The sequence below is a fragment of the Rhinolophus sinicus genome, chromosome 4, assembly GCF_057876585.1.
Source record: "Rhinolophus sinicus isolate RSI-liver-muscle chromosome 4, RSI-T2T, whole genome shotgun sequence".
Lineage (NCBI taxonomy): Eukaryota > Metazoa > Chordata > Mammalia > Chiroptera > Rhinolophidae > Rhinolophus > Rhinolophus sinicus.
Genome location: NC_142504.1, coordinates 70,895,186 through 70,911,609, shown reverse-complemented (window position 1 = coordinate 70,911,609; position 16,424 = coordinate 70,895,186). Strand labels below are relative to the sequence as shown.

The 16,424-nt window shown below is 37.4% G+C and overlaps 1 protein-coding gene across 5 annotated transcripts in view; it reads right to left on the bottom strand.

The window, feature by feature from the left end:
• EPB41L3 (erythrocyte membrane protein band 4.1 like 3) overlaps nt 1–16,424 on the bottom strand; it is a 237,916-nt gene that overhangs the window by 162,205 nt on the left and 59,287 nt on the right. The gene's annotated exons all lie outside the window — the stretch shown is intronic.

Here is a 16,424-nt window from a genome sequence, read left to right as displayed (position 1 = left end):
CAGATCATTCATCTGCCCAAAACGTCTCCTACTCCCCAGCCTCTTCTTCCACCAGGGCACTCAAGTGCTAAGGCTTCTCACGCCCTAGTAACCCTCTGGAAGGAGTGTCTATGTGGATTCCCATTTGCCAACTTTATACAACAGCCATACTTTAAATGAATTTTAGACCTTAACTATTCCCTCCGCCCCCTACTAGATTGCAAGCTCTGTGAGGGCAGCAGCTATCTCTTACTCATATCTGTACTTTCCAGTATGAGTAGCATGGGGTATTAACCCTGAAAAAACAAAACCAAACAAACAAAAAAACCTGAAAAAACTCCTAGCACTAGGTCCTAGAGAGCTCAGTGAATGACATCACCAACTCCTCCTCATACAAGTTAGAAGTCCTGATGTCTTCCTGCCGTCTTCCTCTACCTCGGCCCTTTTATCAGCTTACCTAGTCCTTTTCATTTTACCTTACTCTCCTGGACCTGTCCACATCTCCCTCTCCCTGTTCTCTATCCCATAATAGTCTGGTATCAAATCCAGTTCCCCTGACGTGACTGAGTTCTCAGAAATATAAGGGTGATGCTGTGACCCTCTGCTTCGAACATTCTCAGGGCATGGGTGACAGCCTGTAAGGTAGCCTCAATGCCCTGGGTTCTCTTTGGGCTCCTGAAACATCTGCCTTCCTCCACTCTGGTCAGACTGGCCACCTTTCTGTTCCTTTTTTTTTTCAAGTTCCCTAACTTTGGTCACATATCCTCATTAAGAGCTCTGGCAGCACCAGTCCCTCTGCTTGCTAGCATTGCCAGCATTGCAACTATGCATTGTGTATGTGATGATTTGATGAATCACTATCTCCCTTCAATAGATGTAAGTCCCAATCAAAGACTAGGGCTGCTTCTGCTTACCACTGCGTGCCCAACTAGCATACCACCTGGCATGTAGGACTCATTCCATTCATTGAACATTTATGATAAATAAACGTCGGTGGACTGTCATTATTTGAAATGCTACAACCCATAATGGTAGGTGTCTGCCTGCACAGTTGGTAGCACAGAGCTTGCTATTTATTCTGGATACAAAAGAAAAGCAAACACACAGGCCTCAAATCAATAAGGCATTTTGGATCTTGGACACCTAAGTAAGGCTCACAGTGGGCACTCAAATATCCCTCTGTATACTCTGTATAGTTTACAGAGGGATCGAGGAGGAACCAAAACTTGCCATTTTTCCTAATGGTGTGGCTGGAGGAGGAACATTTGGCGCCTGAAATGTTGCCATTAAAGGAGAGAGAATGATGCAACTATTCCTCAGTCTAGAACAGGGGTGTCCAAACTTTTTTCAACAGTTTTCACCAAGGGCCATATGCGGTAAAATACACAAACAGCCGGGCCACTCACTCAAGGTAAAGTACATATTGCCTCACCTGGTTTATTTAAATAAACTATATTTTTAGAACTTGCTGCAGGCCAATTAACAATGGATCATGGGCCGCAGTTGGCCCGCAGGCCGCAGTTTGGACACCCCTGGTCTAGACCATCAGCCTCTGAACCTCACTACTGATTTCCATTTGCTCTCTGTATGTCAGTGATTAATCCTGGTAGAGAAATTAAAGGGCAGAAAAATAAGAGACATTTGTATGGCAATCGGGGATGGATGGAAGGAAAGCCAGGCAGACAATGAGTCTCTGTCTGTCCCTGGCCGGACATGGTACACAGAGCAGGAGGCCTGGAGTCAGCCCTCTGGTTCCTCCACTCCCATTGCCCTTAACCTTGGCTCGTCCCATGTTGCTTCATCATCTTTTATCTGCTTTCTCATTTCTAAACTGAGTGACTAAACCTGTTTCAAGGACCACTGAGAGGATTAAATAAAATAATTGATGTAAAAAGCACTTAGTGAGCTCTGAGTGTCACATAACAGTGTGGTGCAGTTATGACAGCAGCTCACAATAATACCACTTGGCCTCCCTCCCTCAGCTGGTGCATCCTGGAGGTCCCCGAGGCCTCCCTCCTTTTGTCTCACTTCAGTGGACTCCACGATGCAGAAGCTGAGCAGGGGTGCCCTTGGAGAACCAGCCCTCTTGACAAAGTGAAGGAGGATAGCTCTCGACCCTTGGGAGGTGTGTTGAACTTATAAATCCACTTCACAGGAAGCTGGGAAGCAGCAGCCAGGAGGCCCTTAATAGCTAATCTGCTGGGACTGCTGACTTGGTTACTTTGCCTGATGGAAACGGGGTTAAGTGCAGGAAATCATATCTGTGAGGAGATAACAGGTCTCACATTTTTAAATAAACATATATGAACTTATACTGTGTTAGCATGTAAGCTGGTCCTAATATGTGTTTCCCCCAGCCTTCCAGCCATTGCTGAAAGCATTTTTAAGGCACTTATTTGAGAAGTTCTCTCAAGAGCACATGGAAATCACTTCAAAAATTACAATACTCATGTTGCTAAAGGTGAATATATTTTTTTGGGGGAGGAGACAAAGTAGTTTAGCACCAGGCTAATGAATAAGGGGTACAACTGGGGTCAGAACTATGGGACATTAACAGAAAACAAAAGAAAACCCAAAGTTTTAACTATAAACACATTTCAACTGAATTCTTAGAATAATTTAATGTGCTAGTTTAGAAGGAAGTTCAAAAAACAGTTCCAAAAAGATTTTGAGTAACAGAACCATCTCCACTCACTGTCATTTACTAAAGGCTTACTATCTGCCAGGCACTCTATACTTTATATATACACTCTATTACTTAAGATTCAGAAAACCCCTGGTCTATTATACCCATCTTACAGATGAGAGGTTAGGTAACTGACCAAGGTCACAATCAACTAAATGGTAGAACTGCACTTATCTGCATAGAGAAATTTACTTGACTATCTCCTCTACAAGAAGACAGCCTTCCTTTAAATTAATGAACTCTGATAAGTTTTTTAATTCGCAGCATATAATGGTTAAGCTTCTTTTAATTAATGCAAAAACAGAACATTGCAACAAATATGCAGGATTAACAGAAAATGAGGCATAAACCACTGGAACAGGGCTTTACAAATGTACATAAATTTCCCTAAGTGTCTCATTTGGATGAGACCCTTCCAAATGGGAAGCAGAAATGAGCCCAATAAAAACCTGAAAATGGGTAACAGATACCATTATGCTTATGTGGAGAGTTTAAGCTGTTACTATATAGAATAACTGTGTATTATATTTAATTACATAGAAGCGACACAGCCTAGGTGTTATGAGCTGAGTTTAAACCTGGCTCCGGAATCTGCCAGCCATGTAGTAAGCTATCCTTCAAGGCCTCAGGGTCTTAATTGCAAATGGGGCATGACCAGGTCACCCTCTTCCTGGGGTTGCTTGAGAATCCAATATGTTAAGCTCTTCTAATTGCTCCTAGTGCATAATAAGCATTGTAAATGTTAGCTATTATTATTAATATTTATGTAAAAATGCATTACTTTACTTTTCCCTAAGGGTCCTTATCTGGGAGAGGGCACAACAGGACAAACAGTCGCATTCTAGCATTCTACTAGTGTACTTAATCTTGACAGTGGTGCTAGTCCTTTAGACTACACCAAGTATGAGTCTTTTGAGCTTCAGGAGTATTTTCTTTGTCAACATTGCACAGTGTCTGCAATTAATTAAATGATATTTGCTAAAATGAAAAGTTTCCAGGACCGTTTCCATATAATCTTTCAAAAAAAGAATAATTTGGCATGCACTCCTTATGAAGATGAATAAACATTTTTTTTTCTCCTGTAGAGGACTTTGTGATCTTCAAAATATTTGGCTACAGTTTTTTTGTTTTGTTTTGTTTTATTTTTAAGAAGTTGAGGCAGGCACAGTTATGCTACAGTTGCAAGTCAACAGAATAGATGATAATGTTTTATATGACAGAATGTTCTCCTAGCACTAAGTCTGGACTTATTAACAGCATTATTTACAAATTTATAGGGAAGGGAATTCTCCCTGCTTTCCCGGTTTTTAACACCCATTATATGCAAACAGAGAGAGACAAAGTTATGGGTACCTTGGAGTATCTACCTTAACTGCTTCTTCCTCCAATCTTACAACACCAGAGAATGTTATAATGGGGCTCTCTGAGAACTCTTAGTGAACGCAACAACCACCAGAGACAGGACACTAAAGGCAAAGCTTCATAGCAGCAACGCAAAAAATGGCAATTTGGTGTAATTGAAATGCTACAGTTTATCCATACTTCAAATGTATCACGGATGAAGTAGGCTTTTGTCCAATTACCTGGGAAGCCAACCACTAAAATAGTCTTTTACGGGAAAATGTCTTCTGAGTTCCAAATAATCAATCTACAAATGAACTTATAGATGTAAGTGTTTATAAATTCACGGTTATTTGGTTCAATTTGAAACCTTCTTGCAGTTCATATCAATCATGCAACATTTACTTGGTACCTCTGTAGAAGAACCTATGAAGACTAAACAAAATTATTGACAGTTTATTACCATCTCAGATTCTTTGTATGTGCTCTAAACAAAATATTTTTCATCTACCACATAATTGATAGTTTTTCTATTAAAACCCCAAGGAAATTTATTATACTGTACCCATTATGACTTTAGTTATCACACTTAAAAAAATTGTAAAATTTTTTCACACTCAAAAACATGAACATGTTATTTAGTCTACCTTTATATTGCTTGATTTTTCTTTTCATTTTATTTTGATCTTTGGCTCAAACACTAACTATACCATCCAGATGTGAAAATATACATATACCTCCAGTGACCATCCTCAACGTGTTCCTTTTCCTACAAGTCCTCTCGGAATCTGTACGCTGGATTAGGTTTTCCTGCACCTCTGAGTTACAGAAATGCTGAAAGTAATCTAAGGTGTTTGAATAAAAGCATGATATAAAAATGGAAATAGCACAAGAGCTGATTAAAGCTAAATCTAAAATTAGATGGGTTCCCTTGATTAATGGCATAGCAACAGTCTGATGAGTGATGGGGTAGAGAACATCCACAGTCCACACTAATCTAGATTCAGTAACTTGCAGAGTGAAGACTCTCATCCCCACCTTAAAATTAATTTTTAAGGAAATGTTCCCTCAAAGAAACATGTAGGAAGACTAAACAATTTTGGCAGCACTTTCTACTTGATAAGAGTAACTTTTAAATTTTAATTTCTTCAAACATAATGCACTCTATAGGAAGAGACAACAGGTTACTGAACAAAGTCAAAGCCTCAGGTAAAGTACAAGTTCATCTAAATAGGGGCATTAAGCCTGCAAATTCTAAAAGTTCTAGAGAACACTGCAGGATACCTGCTGCACCATTCCAGAAATCTACATTTGTTCAGGTACATTGATCAGGAAGGGGAATATTTGTACATTTATTGAAAGGAAATTAAATGGCAATGGCAGGCATTGTTATGTTACATTCCATACTTTACATAGTAATTTCCAAGACTTTATATTGGGGTGGGGGGGAGAACAAAGAACTTATTACCTTCTATGGTTTTCTTGTGGTCATACGAGGTAAATTCTTCCTCAGAAGTGCCAAGTTTCTAAAAGGCTAGGGATAGACTGAATAAGATGTCCAACGGAAAACTTTAATTTTTAAGTTGTAATTAATTTTAAAAATTTGCTGCATTTGCCAAGCATCCTGTGGTACCATAATGTAAGGAAGTACTTAAAGGGGGGGGGAGGGAAGGGCATATGGATAAAACATGGGAGCCATTCTGAAAGGGCTGCTAATAGCCAAGGCTACAACAATTTGAGCAAAAAACTAAATAAGGATAGTACTGGATTATAACCCAAAGAATAAATGTACATGAGTCCATAGTGCTATAAATAAATACTGAATAAATAAGTAAAAGGAGAAGAAACAACTCTTCCTTACAAAAATTTTCCAACTAATAATTGCAGGCTAAATGAAGGAAACAGAAAAATCACCATTAGAAAACCACAGGAACCACTGGTTATGCTAACACCAGTGGATGTAAGTTTAAGTTTTCAAAGTATCTCTCTCCAAATATTTCTTAACTACAAAAGGATACATGTTAACCCAACAGTAGAGAAACACAACAGAACCTCCATAACCAAGTGATGAAAGTTAACATCATTAGTAATAAGTCACATAGATGTCATGGGCCTCCTGATATGATGCACTAAGAGGCGAAATCATCTATGTAGATTCTTCCCCCAAATGCATAACTTCAATTGAATCATGGGAAGATATGAGGCAAACCTAAAATGAGGGACATTCTACAAAACACCTTGATGAGTTATTCTTTAAAAGCATCAAGGTCATCAAAGACAAGATTAGAGGCGACTAATGAGATCACACTAAGCCAACTGATGTGCAATGTGGGATCCTGATCTGAATGCTGGAACATGAAAAGGACATTAGTGGAAAAATTGTGAAATCTGAATGAAGTCCGTAGTTTAATTAATAGTATTGTGCCAATGTCAATTTCTTAGTTTTGATCATTGCACTATCTTTATGTAAATTGTTAACATTAGGGGTAGCTGAGTGTGGGATATAAGGAAACTCTATTTTACAACTCCTCTGGTAGGTCTAAAATTATTTCAAAATAACAAATAAGTAAGTAAATAAATAAACAAACCAATAAATAAATTATGTAAAAAAATTGCTTAGCTGCTCTATATCCAGACTGAGTTGTATCTTGAAGGATGAACTGGGGTTAAACAATAAAAACAAGGATCATAACTAGCTTAGAAAAAAGAAAACAGTCATATGACCTGGTTCCACTCCTCATTCAACCAATCTGTGAGATCTTGGGCAAGTTATTTAATCTAAGTTTCAGTTTCTTCATTAATGAATAAGGGATGAGGCACCTACCTCCTGGAGATAGAAATGATGGTTAAATGAAAAAAGCTATATAAAGAAACATGCCCAGTATATTGGAGGAACCTAATCAATGTTAATTTAACCACAGTGATGGTGATGATGGAGACAGTATTGACAATGGTGATAATTAACAGCCTGTGACTGGACGCTTCTCTTCATGAAGCCCCCGAGGATACCCCACCCCCACACCTGAGCCACAGAAGACGCCAAAGGTCTAGTCGGCCCTTCACCACTTCAGATCCTGTCAAAGCCCTCTGATACCTTCCCTGCCCTTTCCCATGTTACTTGTATAGTGGGTAAACTCTACCTAATAGGACTTTTTTCAAATAATGGTAACATTTGTAGGGCAACTACATTCATAATCAGAAATTTTCCCTCAAACAACCACGTAGTAAAATATTTATTATCTACAATAAGGGTCTTCCAATTGGAGATGGATAACTCTGGGAGCACAGAATTTTTAAAAAAGAAATATGCTGGCAGTTGTCTAGTTTTAAGGGACTCAAGTCTCCAGATTTTTAACTCTGAGATCCTAAAACTGATCTGCCTGAGAAAGTGACTGCCACCTTCTTTCTTCCCTGTATTTCACAACTCCTTTCCTCCCACTAGACAATACAAAAGCAAACCAGCTCCAGTCTATATAGTGCATTGTCACAGGGTACTATACCTCTACTGGGCAAAAAAGGGGACTATCTAAAAGATTGACAGAGTCAATTTCTTCAGTGATTGGAATTACTTCAGTGACTGAGTAACACACCTTTCCCAACTCAGGTAAGTTCTAATTTTTCCCTTTGAACCAAACAGAAGAAAAAGATGAAGTAGCTAATAGATTAATTCAAAGAACTAGGGGATATTTGCTGTAACATGGCAATCCTTCCACTTACGTCTACGTTTATACCGCAACAGTTTTGCTTGTGCTTATCTAAGAAACCAAGACAGAGAGGAAGGAAGGAAGGGAGGGAGGGAGGGAGGGAGGGAAGGAGGGAGAGAAGAAGGGAGGGAGGGAGGAAGGAAGGAAGATGTTACTGAACCATGTTTCATTTTAGCAATACATAATATTTGCCCCCAGATACATGAATAAATGAAAAAAATGCTCTGCCTATCTTATCAAAAGATTAATTTTCAATAACATTTTACATTTTACGTTTAATGTTTATCACAGTTTGTAATATATTTGTTATTTAGATGAAAGTGTCTACTGATGATAATTATAATGATGAGTTAATGCAGGAAATATTTTTAAAACTTAAACATATGGTTACATAAAATGAAAAATGAAGTTTAAATTTCAATTTCTATACCCATTTCATTGCAGAGAATTATAAGAGGTAATCAATAAAATACTTTCAAGCATTAGAATATTACATTAGGGTAATATTTTGTGGAGGAAGTGGAATGGAAATACAAGTTTAAGGAGAAAAAGAAATGATGCAAAATATCTGTAAAAGAAAACTTTGTTCCTGTATTTGTGAAATAGATGATGACCATCAGAAAATTGCTACAGTATTTAAAAGATACATATAAAAGAGTGATGTACTTGTTTGATTATAAAAAGTGTAATATATGCATGATATCTGAAATTACATGCTGTATAACCATTTAAATTTAAGATAAAGATTTTAGATATGAACTTAAAAATGTGCATGTGCTATATAATTTTTCAAACGTTTTTAGGTGGTACATAGCAAAAAATCCATACCACTGGTCCTCAATGGAGTAAATCCCCTTCATACCCAATAGCTTCCCTTCTCTTGGCAATATATGGTTTTTGCCAATTCCTCCGGATGGTTTTTTTTTTTAACAAAGTAAGGTATGAGAGAAAGCAAAGGCTTTGTTGATATATCAAAAAATGTTGTTGAAACACTAAGTGTGAAATATGGACCTAGATTTCCGAGAGGCATAGCCACATTTGCTACCGCCCCACCCCCACCCCTGGGGTATACTCAAGCCCTGATTAAATGTAAAACATCTGTGGGTGTTACTGATTGTTTGTCAACAAGAAGAGAGGAGGCTAAGAAAGTTCCAGGAACGTTCCCCAAAGCATCTTCCTGGCAGTATATATTCAAGACATTCCCAGGCTCTCTAATGGAGGAAGCACGTTAAATATTTTGATCTAAAAGTCTGTACTTTCAGCTCCCTGAATTTCCAAAATAAGAAATTATTATTGAATATGCTGTTGTGTATTAACCAGTTCTTACCAGATACTACGAAGTGCTCTGGCATTTCCCTAACATGCTTTAAACTTGAGGAAGGCTGTAAGAAACTCAAGGAAAACCAAGACTTTCAGTCATTAAAATTTGAGGAACTGTTCAAAAGATTAAGTTTAGTGCTGGTTGTGTAATGTCCTAAGGAACATTTCCATAAATACAACTTTACAAAACGTATCTTGATTATAATGTGTAGATTTGATTGGGCAATGTTTTCTTTCAACAGGACTATAGAGCATTTTAGAACAATTTTTAGTTATCTGGAATAGGAATACTCAAAATCAGTCCTGCAGATATAGCGGCAACCTAAAGGCAGAAATAAGGAAACAAAACAACAGCAGGCTCTGCTTTGGTAAACAGAACATTTCAGGTGGTGGTCAGTTGCCTCTAAATACTTTTAGCTAGTATGGGTACCTACTGTATGAAGTTAATCCAGTGCTTAATATCAGTCATTCACCTATTAATTCGGAATTACTGTCACTGCTGGCTGACTGCTTGACCAAAACAGTAATTAAGAGTCAGCAGGGTTCATGCATAATTAGTTTTTTGAGGTATAATATATAAAACAGTTCTCTATTTAGGGGTACCCCTAATTGTGAGTGAGCAGCTCACCTGAGGGATGAGAGGGAGAAGCCTATTTTTGGCCTTCATAGGGGCAAATGTGTTTTCCGACACAGTTCGAATACTATAATGGACTAACCTATGTAGAGACGTGTATTTCCCTTACACAGAGATGAAAACATTTCTTCCTTTTCTCTGTATACTTCCCAAGATCAGACAGCTTTTTATAGCTAACTTTCAATGCCTCTGAGTGGGAGATGTTTATCTGGTGTCCCTGGTTGGAATTCATAATGTATTTCCTCATGGCAACATCCTACAAGTCATAGGTATAATTAAATTGAAGCACTTTTATAGTAAAGTTCAGCTATACAGAATGCTCAGGTTTTTGTTACTCTGGCTCAGGGGTGTCCAAACTGCGACCCGCGGACCAACTGCGGCCCGCAATCCATTTTTAATTGGCCCGCAGCAAATTCCAAAAATATATTTAGTTTGCTTAAATAAACCAGGTAAGGCAATACGTACTTCACCTCGAGTGAGTGGCCCGGCTGTTTGTGTATTTTACCACATATGGCCCTTGGTGAAAAACGTTGAAAAAAGTTTGGACACCCCTGCGTTAGCTAGATGAACGTTGCTTAGAGTTGAAGACATACCCCTTGGACACTTATAATCAAGGTTATTTCCTTTTACATGTTCACTATTTACAATTCAAGCTTTCTAAAATGCACACTAATGGGTCTTTAAAAGGAGCATCATTTTGTTGGGTATGGGATGGTTATTATAATTTTTATAAGGAGGTATAACTTAGTGCAGGATGTCTAGTGGCAAATGGAGCTAACTACCTTATTGTAAAAGGCAATAGACAGCTGTGCTTTAAATTGAGATTTTCCATATCCTCCTCTGCCTTCAGCTTGTCAGCAATCATTTCTTAATTTTGTCTGTGTGCCTCCTTATATTATCCTTTTTCACCCTTCAAATCAAATGGTGAGACGTTAAAATTATATTTAAAACAAGAAAACCTGGGCCGTGGCTTCATCTAACTGTTCCTATAAATAAGAAGACCATACTCTAATACAAGGGCTTTGTAACATTTATTTTTGCAGTGGCATTTTCTCATTTCCTGGAATTTGGCATTTTGGAGAAAAGAATCATCAAATTATTCAATCTGGATAGGAAAGGTACTGCTTTTCAATACTTCAAGAGCATTGTGAGTTAAATAGGCTTATAGTGGCTGGCTTGAGTACTGAACTACCATTTGTTACATTTTTAACATGAAAAAATGTATTTAAAATTCTAAATAAGTGGCTCACCAGCTTCTAGAATATAAGCCATTCTTATGTCTGGAAATTTCTTTATTCACACAGGTTTTATTTCTCTGCTGTTGCTTGGCAACTGAGATGTAGCAAGAGATGTCAGAGGTTAAGGAGCAGACTAAAGTCATTATGGAAAGTAAGCCTTATCAGCATTTTCCATCTAACTTTGCAATCCTTGAAATAAAATAGGTTTCATTGTATTGAATAGTCTGTATTTTTTTTCTTTTCAAATGCCAAGTTTTTAAAAACTTCTTTTCTTGCTGAATTATAAGTCCAACACACATGGAGAATTTTAATTATGTACATTGCTTCAAAATGGACTTCTCTATTATATGAACACACTTTAAATGTTAAAGTGAAAAACTTCTGGCTTTCTAAAGTTATGTACTATGTGAAAAGTGGTTGTGAACATATTTGAAAGCATTCCAAGAAGTATCAGAAATACACATTGAATCTAAATTTCCTCATTTTGAACCATTAGTTAATGTTGAATAAAATTCCATTTTCAAATACATTTACTTGCTTATTAAAAAAATTTATTCTTTAAGGAGAGGAATGCAAAAATGTTCTATAGGTTTGCTTGTCTCTATTCTCAAATGAGAAGGAATGTAATCAAAATTTAAGCATCATCTCTGGAGGTTCTTTTTTTTTAGCCTGTTCTGTAGCAAATGCTAGACCCCTAAGGATTTCGAAGCTGGTGGAGAGTTGATTGCATTTCAGCACGATGAATGTTAAGGCTTATTTTCCAGTGGGCAGAACACAATATGCTTTAATGACATTTCATTTCTAGGCAATGTGGTTGTTCCATGATTCCTAGCCCAAATTTTCAACTTTTCCAAACTAAAGGTTCAAAGGTAAGGCAACCTGAGTTAGAATTAGATTCCATGTTGGTTTGAAGTTCCAGAATTATTCTTGTAGTAAGATTTTTATCTTACTCATTTCAGATCTGAGTGAAGCCATTGTGGCCATCGATTCAGGGGCGAGTCCTTAAATTTCATTAGAGAAAATGAACTCTATCCTTCCTCAATTGATTCCCAAGTACTTTGGCAACACTGAACTCCCAATTTTAGTCTGAGATTATAAGCCAAGACTCTATGTTGAATAATTCTTATCAAAATCCCAGTTGGGAGAACTATATTCATGCATATTAATTGCCTGAAGGATATGAGGGCTGCCTATTCCCCCAAATCTCCTGAACTTTACTTTTGGACAGAATTGTGTACTTGGAGCCATTGGCCCTTTTAGAACTGCTCTAACTCAGTGAGGCTCGTGCAGCATGTAAAGAAGAACATATTGATGAGGTCATAATCAGTGACCGTCGGCGTCTTGCTGTCTCTGTCACAGCGTGTTGGTGAAGTCATTGTCCTTTACATCATCCTTTATCCGTGGGAGACACTCCTTTTAGATTTTAGTATTAGAAAAACTTGGGTTTTTGTCTCACAGATATTTCAAATCTGTCACCAATCATGTTTTCCTGTTCACGTTCACTTCCAGAAACCTAACAGCCAAATCTGCAACCTATGTCTATTAATTGCACAAGGCATTACGGTATGTTTCCATCATACTCATCTTGCCCTGGCTTTACTTTTTCCTTTCCATATATTCTTTGAACCTTGACTTCCTCAACCTCAATTACTCTATTTGAATAACTGGGGTTCCTATCTCTAATGTGCTTTAGAGCAAGGCAGGACATGAGTTTTAAAAATTAACAACAAACGCAATAGCTGCGTGGAAGATAAAGCAGATAATCCTCTTATTTTTGTTCTTAGTCCTCCATTCTGTGACTCCAGGTGGAATGACGGATACCGCAGGCCATCCCCCCACTTATTGTTGCTGTGTGCATCCTGACATGCAGAGATGGTAAGAGTTCAGAGAAACAAGAAAGAGTTGGAAAGGCACAGCAGAGGGAAAGCTAGAAATGTCACTCTTAGGCAGCAAGGACTTGAAAATAACTTGTGGACACAGGGTCACTTCTAAGGAAAGTCAAGAAAACACCAGTAAGAAACTTCTTGCATTAAATCCAAAGGTGACATTTAAAATCCTGACACATCCAATTTGTATAACATAAGTGTCATCCCACCATACATATTTATGAAGTAGTTTGTTCATTCTATTGCACAGCTACTACATCACCATTTGTCCCACATGCATATGAAATTCTAAAAATTATCCCAAACCTGTTACTATATTTTCTACCCCCACAAGTAAGAGAGAAGCTTCATTTAAAAAAAACACAACCAAACACATGAGGAATGTAGAAAGTTGCTTTGGCGAAGTTCAATAGTGATATTTCTGATCAAAAGTAGTTATACATCTCCAATAAATAGGATTTGAATATTTAATTTAATAACTATCCAAAGGCAATATACTGGATTCTCAGAAGTCACTATGGCTAGAGATACGAAATAGATACTCCTAAGTAGCTGAAATTTGCCCATATTGTATACATAATCAGTGAGAACGCGATTTTATGTTAGAATGTTTAGAAGCCTATATACACGCATTGTTTCATTGGTTTGGTGCAAAGACTAGCAGGTATCTCAGTATTTCACGTTACACTAGCAGACGCCATTTCCTATGTTCCTTTTCTAAATCTGTACCCATTAGGACCCTCCTCCCATGTAGAAAACAAACCTCTATGGAATTCTTATTATAATAGTTATTATTATTTATATAACAATTATAAATAAATAAGAAAAAATTAGCTACTTATTTTTTTAAAAATCAAGACTGGGTTAGACAACTCAGGTAAAGAATCATCTAATTTCAATGAGTGGGAAGTGAATACAAAGCTAATCTAGGTCCTTTGAAAAAATATATGTATTTCTTAATGACATTAATAATATTTTCATGTTAAAATTATGTCTGTTAACAGTGTGACCTTCATAGCTAATACAAAATCAAAATTCCCTCTCAACATTAATTCTTTAATTATGTGATTTACTCTAATTTTCTAAGCATGGCACAAGAATGTACCATGGCCATGAACTTCATATTAGCGCCCGTTTTTTGTAAATGTAATCTATCAATATCTTGAATGTATTTCACTTATGGTAAAAAAAAAAAATCTAATATGACTCCTCTGTCATCTCAGAGCCAATATATCCAGAATTTAGAATGTTCCCATCCAGCTTCTCTTCCTAGGTAATCCTCCTCTGCCCAAAACAACAACCAAAAACCCTACTAACAACAAAAACAACCTGCCATGTATTTCATCTCCTAGATTTGAAAACATCTGCCTATTTCTTTGTTCCTTACCTCCAACCTGTTTATTCTTCCTGTTAACTATCTCTTATATCTGTCACTTCCTTTTTTATTCTCACACTGATATCTGAGATTTGGGCTGGATTATTTCTAAAGTCTCCTAGTTCCATTCTCTTACCAACTACTCCACTCTACCCTCCACTCTGCTGAAATCTTTTAAACCATATTTTCAATGTCATTGTAGCTGTTTAATAACCAATACAAGCTCCTGTGCAGAAAAGAGTCACCATAGCAGGCCTGAGACACTATCCTTAGAAAGGCCTGCTTGCAAGGCTGGCCCTTGGGGCTCATCTGGAAACTTGAATTTCGGGAGAGTTCCCACTGTTCCCCAGCTGATAAAGGTGGCTCACTGCACCCACACTGTTGTGCCATCGATGCAGTTCATGTTGAACTCCTGCTTTCTTTCTGGGAGTCTGGAATTTTGATACCAGGCAGAGGATGTCTCTGTGACCCATCCCCAATAACACTCCTCAGCACTGAATCTCTAATAAGCTTCCTAGGTGCACAGCATGTTACATGTGTTGTCACAGTTTGTTGCTGGTGGAATTAAGCACATGCTATATGACTATACTGGGAAAGGATCCTCAGAAGCTTGTGGCTGGTTTCCTCAAGACTTTGCCCCATGTGCTTTTTCCCTTTGCTGATTTTGCTTTGTTTCACTTCACTGTAATTAATCTTAGCTGTGAATACTACTGTATGCTGAATCCTGTAAGTCCAAATCTGGGACCCTTGACACAACTCCTATGGCCTATTCCATCATTTCTAGCCTCTCCTGTCCAACTTGTAAAGCCCTTCATAACCCGCCCTTACCATTCTCCAGGGATTTCGCTGGGTTCCAGTGCATGCTCACTACTTCAATCAGACCATCACTGGTGCAGTAGGGATGGCAATTTATAAAGGGAAGTTCTCAGCCTGGAGTTAGAGACCTGGTTTCTGCTCTTTGTTCCCGCTGTTCTGCTATTTCCTGTTTAATTCTGAGTAATTCACAATCTCTCTGGGTCTTTATATCCTTACATATAAAATGTGAATAAAACTGTAGGTACAAATAATATCCAGGTGCACGATTTTGGTTTTCTGTATAAATAATTTCTTACTGATTGGCAACTAAAAGTTACCTTCTATCAAAGTTCACTGTAAAGCAAAACAGCTCTGCAAAAGGAGGCGTATTTTCTCTTTAACATCCATTATGGGAAGTCATTTTTGTATAGTTCTGCAAAAATTTCTAGATTCCTTGAAAAAAAATGTGAAAAATATTTCAGAATTAGATATTTAAAGAAAATATAATATGCTATAAAGATAGGAATAATGCTCAAACTATCACACCATAATCTCTCATGTAATAGTACTGTTTTTGAAAGTTACTATCAGAAAAGAAAATAATTAAGAGAAATGAGCGACCTAGTGATTGGCAGGAAAGGGGCTGTATTTCTGTTCAGCCAGAGCCCCGTGTCCCTCAGGATGAGGCAGGTGACAGAGCCCCTCTGAAACATTAGGAATCCCCTTTGTTAAAAACATATCAAGATCAGAATATTCCAACAACAGTTGCAGCTATATACATACCTTGCTAATACCAATTATTATTCAAATTCATTTTCCCAATGATTAATACAAGGTCTACAAAAACCACAAGGGAGCTGTACATAAGACTCTCCAGCCTGAAATAGGTTCCTAGGCTTGGTCTATGAGCAGCTCCATCCCTTTGAGATCCATGTTTTAATGAAGATGTTCTTACAGTTATTTACAAAATAAATTTAAATTATATTTGACTATTCTGTGTAATTCTTGGCACAAAGAAAAACTAATTACAATTTGTGAATCGCAAAGCCTAAGCATAAGTACATGGCATTTTTTACTTTGGAGAGCATTCCAACTTTTAACTACTTATAAAATTTGAAGGTGCCATCACAACGAAAAGGTGTTTCCAAATTCTTTAAGCATGTGTTCTTAGAGCAAAGAATTTCTGATGAATCAGTCAGACTGACGTGTACTAAGAAGGACAAAGGGGAAGGTGAGATGACATTGTAGCTAAACTCCATCTGTTCTCAAGTACAGATTTTCCTACTAAAAACTGAACAGCAGAGCTTTAAAACCAGAGAAAAACTAGAGAACAATTAGCATAGCATGAATGAGCAAACATTTAAAGAGGGAGCATGCATTAAAGAATAATTTCCACATTTCCCTGGTTCAGTTTACAGTGGACTTGCTTAAATATTTATCAAATTCAGAGTTGTAGTCACTAAAAA